Consider the following 9,598-nt stretch of genomic DNA (forward strand, 5'->3'; position numbering starts at 1 on the left):
CCCCAGCGACGGGCAGGCTGGCGACGTGACCACTGGCTCCAGCCACCTGCAGCCCCTGGCAACAGGCCAGCCCCCACTAGCTCCGGCTACAGGGGAAGAGCAGCAGAGCATCAGCAGGAAGCAGGAGAGGGTCTGGGGGCAGAGCATGGGCAGGGCCATGCAGGGCTGTTTGGGGAGGCTTAGCCTCCCCCAGCCTGTGATACCTGCTGCCCATGATGCCGGGGCTCAGCCCTGGCACAAATTAAGCACTGTAGCTAAACCAAAAGAAGCTGTTGCACTCCGATCCACCTGTCGATTGGAGACTATCTAGATGGCACATGGCTCCATTCCTGCAGCTGCTGGGACCTGGGAGATGGAGAACTCTGTGGAGAAATTCCAGATGGTCCAGTATACAATAGCTTGTCTGTCTGCTGAGTAATGGGTTAATGAGAACATATCAGGCCAATGAGAATACCAGTGCTTCCTCCGCACTGTCAATTTGAGTCCTGACCATGCACCCTCAATACCTTCTACTTAAAAACCAGAAAAAAAAATCACACACACAAATTTTTAAATGGGGTCAAGGTTGCAGGTGATCAAAAGTGCAGCTGTTCAGCAATGCCCTATACTTCTTATCTCCTTCCAGAACATGAACTTGTTTCCCCACATTCACATACCCAACTAAGTCACACCACACCAGCTACTTTTTCTATGCCCACCTGAGCACCAGTTCCGCACCCCTACTCCTACAGTTCAATGAACCCTCACTGGGCTCTCGGCAGCATGATTGTTGTGGGGAGCACTGGCATCTAGTTTTCAGAGATGACACTGGACAAAGAAGCTGATATATGGCTAAGGTACTGTGATCTTGAGGAATTTCTGAATACAAGAAAAGAAAGGGAGGAGGGAGAGAGAATAAAATAAACATTAAAGAAAAAACAACGAGGGGAAACAGACACTTAAAAAGTTAGCAGAAAAATTCACCAAGATATTAATTAAAAGGAAAGTGGAAATAAAATTAAAGAAGTGGGAAAAGAAATAGAGGAAAAAATCAAAGGGGATAGAACATGTTCATTTTTAAATTATTTAGTAGAAAATTGACCAATTTAAAAGGCACTGAAATGTTTTATGATTACATAAAATCAAGCAACATTTTAAATGCTTATATAATTCTAACAGCTCCTTCCACAGAGAAAATCTATATATGCACATACAGGCATAACCACATCTGATAAATAGAGGGAAACTCTGGAACAATCATATGGGACACTCAAGAGATATTGTCTGACCTGCTTGGTCCTAGTAGAAGGCTGTGGTTTTGGAGCTCAAAGTCCACATCAACTCTAGTGTTTTTGATCTATCAAGTAATTGAGTCTCTTGTCTGGATGGATTCACTACCTGGCTCTGCATGCACATCTAAATACATGAGAGAGACAAGTAGGTGAAGTAATATATTTTATTAGACCAACTATTGGTTGTGGTAGATACAAGTTTTTATGTCTCTCAGAGCTCTTCCTCAGATCTGGAGAAGGTAACAAGAGTGTGTAAGCTAAATACAAGGTGGGACCGATTGTTAAACATAAGGGGTTCACACTGTGGAACTCTGTACCACAAAACAGCACCCTGGAACCCTCATATTCATCCCGTCATAGAATTATGACATATTTCATACAAAGCATGGCATGTAGGATATCATATGAAAGGTCATGATCTGCTGAAACCCTTTGTTTTGTCAAAATATGTATATCATTAGTGTGTAAGAAGTTATGAGATTTTGCTGTATGGCTGTTAGTGAAATTTGCTGAGAGTCTGGAAGTCACCCAAAGCTAGCCAGTGACCATGACAAAGGAGGTGACCAATACCTGGGCGGGCGTTGAACGATCATCACCAACCATTGACCAGTAGGGGAATGAATAGTAAACAAGGGATTTACAATTCAATGACAGTTCTGCAAACACCACATCATGGGGACTGCTCAACTCTATGACTCAATTGTACAAGACCACACCAGGGAGATTGCTCAACCCTGTGATTCAGCAAGGCCCACGAGGCATGCTTGGGCTAGTGTCTTCCAGGAACATGGACTGAGGATACAAAAGAGGGGACAGTGGCATCATGCTTTGGCCTTTCTCCTCCCCCACCTACACTGGAAGCAACAAGAATACTGGGAAAATAGGGTTGCCAATTTTCTAATCGCAGAAAACCGAACAACCTTGCCCTGCCCCTACTCCACCCCTTCTCCAAGGCCCTGCCCCCGCTCACTCCATTTCCCCTCCCTCCGTCGCTCGCTCTCCCCCATCCTTACTCGCTCATTTTCACTGGGCTGGAGCAGGCAGTTGGGGTGCATGAGGCAGGGCCAGCTCTACCATTTTTGCCACCCCAAGTAAAAAAAAAAAAAAAAGCCGCTCAGCCTGCCGGAAGCAAAAAAAAAAAAAAGCCGCTTGGACTGTGCCCCAAGAATGGACGGAATGCCGCCCCTTAGCATGTGCCCCGCCCCAGGCACATGCTTCCTCCGCTGGTGCCTGGAACCGGCCCTCGGCTGGGGGTGTGGGGCCGGCGATGAGAGGTTTGGGGTGCAGGAGGGGGCTCCGGCCTGGAGGGTGGGGTTCAGAGTGTGGGAAGGGGATCTGGGCTGAGGCAAGGGGTTGGGGTGCGGGAGGGGGTGAGGGGTTTGGGCTCCGGGAGGGAGTTTGGGTGTGGGAGGAGGCTCAGGGCTGGGGCAGGGGGTTGGGGTGTGGGAAGGGGTTGCGGGCTCCGGGAGGGAGTTTGGGTGCCGGAGGGGGCTCAGGGCTGGGGCAGGAGGTTGAGGGGCGAAAGGCATGCAGGCTCCGGGTGGCGCTTACCTCAAGTAGCTACTGGGAAGTGGCGACATGTCCCTCTGGCTCCTATGCATAGTTACGGCCAGGGGCAACCCTATGGGAAGACAAAGACTTGAAGAGACTAATCCCAGGTTTATAGGGGAAGCCTGTGTATTAAGAACTAGAACCTATCTGCAACATCCAGTGGGGTGAGAAAACTGTTTGATCCAAATACTGCCTAGTGTAATAAGGTTTAAGATTTAGATTGTGCACTTATCTTTTATTTTCTTTGGTAACTATATCTGACCTTTTATGCTTACCACTTATAATCACTTAAAATCTATCTTTCTGTAGTTAATAATTCTGTTTTACATTTTACCTAAAACAGTGTGTTTTGCTTGAAGTGCTTGGGAAATCTCTGCTCAGTTTATAAAGGCTTGTGTGTGCCCTCTCTACATCAAGGGGGGGGGGCAGACTGGGTAATGAACTTACACTGCTCAGGCTTCTGACCTGGGCAAGATGGTACAGTTCTGAGGTCCAAGGCTGGGGGCTTGGGAGATTTGCTGGTGCCTTTCTCGTGTGATTTGTGAGTGATTCAGGGAGCAGTCATGCAATCTAACTGGGTATGGGGCTCCACATGCTGTTGTGCAGAGTGATAATAGCACCTTGAGGGGTTTGATGTTTGTGACTAGCAAAGCACTGTGAGAAACAGCCCAGGCTGGAGAGTTAAGGGGGCACAGTGGTACCCCAGTTCCACATTGCACCCCAGGGATCCTGTCACACACACACATGCTGTAGGAGTCCACTAAAATGAAGTGGGCAATTAAGGGTTAACAGGCAGTAAGATATGTTACAAATTGTTGTAATGAGCCATAAAAACAGAGTCTCTGTTAAGCCCATGGTTTTTAGTTTCAAACAGAGTTATGAATTTAAGTTCCCAGGCTCATCTTTTGAAGGTGTTATGCAGGTTTCCTTTGAGCACAAGGATTGAGAGGTCAGGTCTGGAGTGGTCGCTTTTTGAAAAGTTCACCCATTGAATAGGTGTTTTTGTCTTTTATCATTTTTCTGAGTGAGTTCATTTGAGAGGGTATAAATACATGCACATACATGTACAATCTGCATGTAAATATCCTCACCTGTGTTATTAGTAACAGTGTAAATTAGAAAAACTGTATTTTAAAACAGATACTGCCTCAAATACATTCAAATCTAGTTTACTTCTCACCACTGATGCTGTTCCTTTCCTATCTGCACTTGTCTCTGTTTAGTCAGTTTCATTTTCTGTTTCTAGTCATTTTCACTATCTAGTTCTCCAGCAAATCCACATGAGGAACATAATGCCTAAAGAGACAGGCAGATTATTAGACAAACAGACATTGTAGTTGACAGGTTAGACAGGCAGACAGGTTCATTAGCACAAATAAAAGTCCCTGAGTTCTCAACAGTGTAGGGAATGTTTAAATAATTGTTCACTGACTTTTTAAAACATTTCATGGAAACATTTTTTAACTCTCTTGTCTTTCTTTTTTATAAACTAAATTTCAATCCTAAAGTTCCTGACAGCACCTTGACTATTTTAACAGGAAAAAAACAATTGGCCAAATGATCCTCATCTCCACTACGTGGTGGTTTCTCTCCTTGTCCCCAGACTATGCAGAACACAGAAAATTGAGTAGCTACAGCCAGTGTCTTTGCAGGCAATGAGGGACGCATGCACCCATTAGGCTCAAATGGCCTGTAAAATGTAACAAAAGGTAAAGGTGGCAGCAGCAGCAGCAACTTCCCCACATCCCATGAGGCTTGCCATCCTGCTGATTTAAGAGGAACTTTGAAATGAAAGAGGATTCATCCTCACAAACAAAGCCTAAGGCCAGACTAAGCAAAACAGAGGACATTTTCTTCACCTCATTCTTTCCAATAGGATGAAACCTGCATTCTATGGCATGCTGAAGCATTGGTCTCTGCCTCCAGAGATGATGATGGTGCATTGTTTATAGAGTGTCACACAGTAAGGCTGTAACAAACATAACCATGGACTTAAATGTTTAGCTATGGATTGCTGTTTATATATGTTTTCCTATATATGATTACATGACATATGTCATGGTTACAGGGCTGGGTGCGCCTCCGACCCCTCTCTGGTCTTTGAGTGCACCCCTGTGGTCCAAGCATTGTGTGTTTACCTTTCCTGGGGTGTAATTTTGAGATTCTCCCACTCTTAGACCAGATTCCAGGCCACAGGGTTAGAAACAGGTTTCAGGCTTCACATCTGTGCTTGTCCATCTGGGCATGATACCTACAGTTCTTCCCTTTGGGATTTTGTGACCAGTAGTAAATATAGTGACCCAAAACAGCCTTCTCAAACCACAATATTGTTCAAATCTTACCATAGGAACAAAGCGTAACATAAGAGAAAAAGGATTTTGAAAACAACAAAAGTTCTGCACACATATCTATCTTACCTAAGCCCTTCCACCCTGTGAGGGGAGCCTAGGAAGAGCTAGGGTGTCTGTGGGTGTCAGTCTGTTTCTCCCAAACAACAACTTCTGCTGGACAGAGTGTGTCTTTTTAACTATTTATCGTCCTCTTGATCAGCCGGTGGCCAGCACTGGCAAAACAAGGAAGTAGCATCCTCACAGTTAGCTCAGGCATTATCTCAACATGCCATCCTCCCCAAAGTGTTTACCCAGAGGTGTCTTATCTGGAGCTATTTTCTTGCCTCCTGGCTTATTTCCACAACATCCTGCTACTAAGCTAAGCCAACATATTCATACAATAAACAACCCAATAACCAGGTCAATATACAGAATTCATAAATTATTACAAAATGCAACCCATATCCACAGACTTAAATGTTTAGCGATGGCCTGTTCTTTATATGTCCTTTCAGGTATACAATTACATCACAAGTATTATACTATTGCCAAGAACAGAAAGTAAAAACAACATGTCATGCAACATAAAACATTATACAGAATTACAAGGAAGACAAAGCTTAATTTACATAAATTCTACTTGATAGCAACTAGACATTTCCCTTTCTCCTATAATTGGAGCAGAGAGCTCTGTTCCCTTTAGGCCTTCTAATTCTGGTACTTACACGAGGAGGCACAGAGCTTGCAGTAGACAGCCTTGGTGCTGCAAAGCTCAGCAAAGGGATTGGGCTCCAAGCATAGCTGGGTTCTAACCAGTACACTGAATCCCAAACCCCTCAATCAGGGCCTGAGCTTCATATTTGTCTCCTGACTCCGAGAATAAGGTGGACCCAAAACCCTGGGTCTGAACACCCTAATTTCTAGGAATGCTTAGGTCCGGATTGGAACATCAGGATTGAGGCCCACCTCTAACTTTAGAAGGAGAAGGAAACTGTCTGGAGCACAGGGAGCAGTGAGAGAGCAGGTCCCAAGCTAAGAATGGGAGAAGGATCCAAATAAACTGGCTGGGAGTGAGACTTGGGAAACAGAGAGAGTGAGAGAGCAAGTAGGTAGAAACGAGCAGAAATGGAGGCAGGGTCAGAGCTGTGCTGGGGCTTATAGAGTAGGGTGAGTTGCTCTGGAAAAGCAGAATATTGAAATATTTCTAGAAGGCAGGGACTGATGGCAGTGGAAGATGAGTTTAGTCACAAAGTTTTGAGTGGATTCACAGAAGATTGAACTGTATCTAAGAAATGGGCTGGAGAACAATACTGAAAATATTATGTCACTATGTAAATCAGTGATTTGCCCTTCCTTTGCAACACTGTGCTCAGCTCTGCTCAGGTGTCTCTCTAAAAGGATATAACAGAACTGGTGGCGGCGGGGTGTTTGTGTTTCAAAGATTGGCAAAAAGAGTCATTGGGGAATGAAAGAGCTTCCCTTCATTGTCACTTAGTGTGGATCCTGAAAGAGTGAATATTTTCCCACAATTTCTGTCCTTTGTTCTTCTTCCCTCCTCATCCTTCTTTCTCTTCTTCTCTGTCCCTTTACGGCTCATCTCTCTCCCTGTTTCTGTATCTCCTTCCCTGCAGTAACTCCCAGTTCCCAGCCCTAGGGGCTCCTCTCCCAACCCCTTCCATAACAACCGTCAGCAATGAAATAGCTAATGCTAACATTCAAGTGATCATTGTTAGGCTTTCGCACTAACATGGCAATGATATTGATGAGGGGTGGAAGAATTCACACCTCTCTGAAACATTGTTTCAGGCTGTCTGCAAACTCAGGAAGACATAATTGAATCAGTTACAATTGGGCCCTGTTTGGAAGGGTATCTTCATAACCACAAAAACTAGAAACTTATTTTGTAAGTGAGACTTTAGATGCCTTAGAATGTGAATATGTCATCTGAGCCACACAGATGCATCACAGAAGCTGAATCTGGGCCGTTGGCCAAGTTGTTGACACTCCTAATACACCTCCCCCCGCCACGCACACATATTTGGTAGTGATGCCCATTTGATAAATTGGAGAGACATTTGATAATTAATATTATTCATACACCTTTGACCTTCACACTTGTGCTCTGCCTGCTAATCTGTCTCTGTTGGGATTATCTCTAACCTCTGAGCAGCTTCAAACAGATGCCTTTAAAAATAAATAAATACATAAATAAGAACCAGCAAAAGCAATGAGTTCTGCTTTCCTTTCAATGGAAGAATCACTGTGGTCACGGGAAGAGGACAAGTTATATACAGGCCTGTGCCAGTAATAGACTTAAGGTTTGGTATCTTGTGATCAAATAGGTCTAGAAAAAGAAGATTAGTATACCTAAAAATGAAGGAATCTCAGTTTCATAGGAGGACAAGAGCAGGCCTTCTCAGAGGTCCAAAAAGGCCTGGGCCACTTCCAGCTTTTGAGGCCCCTAGCCATAATAAAAATAAAAAATGATGACACATGAAAACAAAATAAGGCACCAGAAAAAGAGTGAGACATAATTTGAATATTTTTTTATTTAATAAATGCTTTTCTAGCCTTTTTCTGTGCAAATGGGATGCGCATAAAAACAAGTTGTGAAACTTATCAAATGTCAAAAAAGTAACAAGTGTCTAAATTTGAGGCCCTCTTTGAGCTTGAGGCACAGACCAAATGGCTCTCCTGGCCCCCCCTCTGATTGGCTCTGGACAAGAGCTGCTGCTAGCTCTGTTAGAGCCTTTGAGATCAGATCTGAAAATCACAACATTATCGGGGGTGGAAACGCTATTTTAGATAATTTTTATAGTTTGCTAAACTGCGAGCCAGATCCTCACCTTGTGTAAATCAGAATAGCTGCACTGACTTGACTGGAGCTAAGCTCATTTACACCAGCTGAGGATCTGACCCTGTATTCTTTTAATTTTCCATTTTCTCTCTGCACAGCTGGGCTCTTGGCACTAAGAGAACCTGGCTTTACAAGCAAAGGGATATAAAAAATAGCCCCAATAATTTTTTAAAACCCTAAAACATTTCTAAAATAGTGCCTCCATAAAATCAGAGCCATATAGTGAATACACGATGGTGTGGAAAGGTATAAAGGTTTTTACTGGTATGCGTGTTAGAGATGTCCTGCCTGCCTCAGTCATAAAGTGTGTAAGTAAACGTTTATTACTTCTCCACTAGTATCACTAATCACTGTCATTGCTCTTCTCTGGCCCTTTGTTATTTATATTGTGTCTTTTTCAATATGATTGGACCAAGATTACATGAACTATTCCAAGGTGAGGATGTACCATGTAGCCATGTAATGATATTAAAATATTTTACATATTTCCCCCAGCTCCTTTTTAATACAGCCTGATATTGTATTGTTTTAGACCATTTTTGCATATTGAGCAAACATCCTCACTGATGAGACTGTCCAGATCTTTTTCTTGAGAGATGACAGCCACTTATTCAGAATCTGTTCTAAGTGTATGTAAGTAGATTTAAATCCACAGAAGGCAGTCATTTGTGTCTCTACAGATGTGATCAACAATTGTTTCTAAATCCAATAGGTGGCACTCTGTAACCATCATTTCCATACCCAACCTGACTCTTCCTTTCATTAAGCAAGGACAAAATTAACAACAGAGCCCAAAATTCAAGTTTTGTGAGAAAAGATTTTACAAACACCTGGCCTGAACAGAAATAGTTTAATGAAATAATAATTAAAAAACCCAATTACAATATTAGGTCTTTATTGAACCATTTCTCTGCAGTGTTGAGAATCAAGTCACACTTTGCTCTGAAAAATGCTACACCTACTGTTGTTGCAAGTGACACCTCATGTTTCTATAACTGAAAGAGTTTAGAGAAAGAAGATATTTTCTTCTGTTTTTTTCAGTTTGCTACTTTGTGCATTTGAATAGAATCAGTTTCATTGTTTAACCTGATGTAGTATATAGGTATTAGGGCGCTTCTCTTTAAATAGTTTATGAGCTTCTAGTGGTCCTATGTTTCAGAAACTACCAGAACCCTGCCAGAGTAGTAGCTAGTAGGGTTGCCGGTTTTGGTTGGACATATTCCTGGAGGTTTCATCACATGACATATTCTTTAATTAATCTTTAATTCCTGGAGACTCCAAGATAATCCTGGAGGGTTGGCAACCCTATCTAGGCCTTGCATGTTGTAGGTAGTTAGTAAATACTCTTGATTGGACCTCCCCAGGTGCAGATGGGTCCTTCCTTTTATGTTTGTTATGTAAAGAGCAAAAGTCATACCCATTGCCATAGTCAGTTAGTTTCTTGTTTATGTGGGACTTTCACCCAGCAATTGGAGAGAGAAAATCTTTCAAAAAGTAGGAAAAGGTGAACTGCAAAACCACAGAAATTGGCAAGGCAATTTAGGGGTGGATGTAGGACCTGAAACTACTTGAAACACAATGTTTTTATG

This window comes from Emys orbicularis, chromosome 4 (genome assembly GCF_028017835.1).
Source record: "Emys orbicularis isolate rEmyOrb1 chromosome 4, rEmyOrb1.hap1, whole genome shotgun sequence".
NCBI classification, from domain to species: Eukaryota; Metazoa; Chordata; order Testudines; family Emydidae; genus Emys; species Emys orbicularis.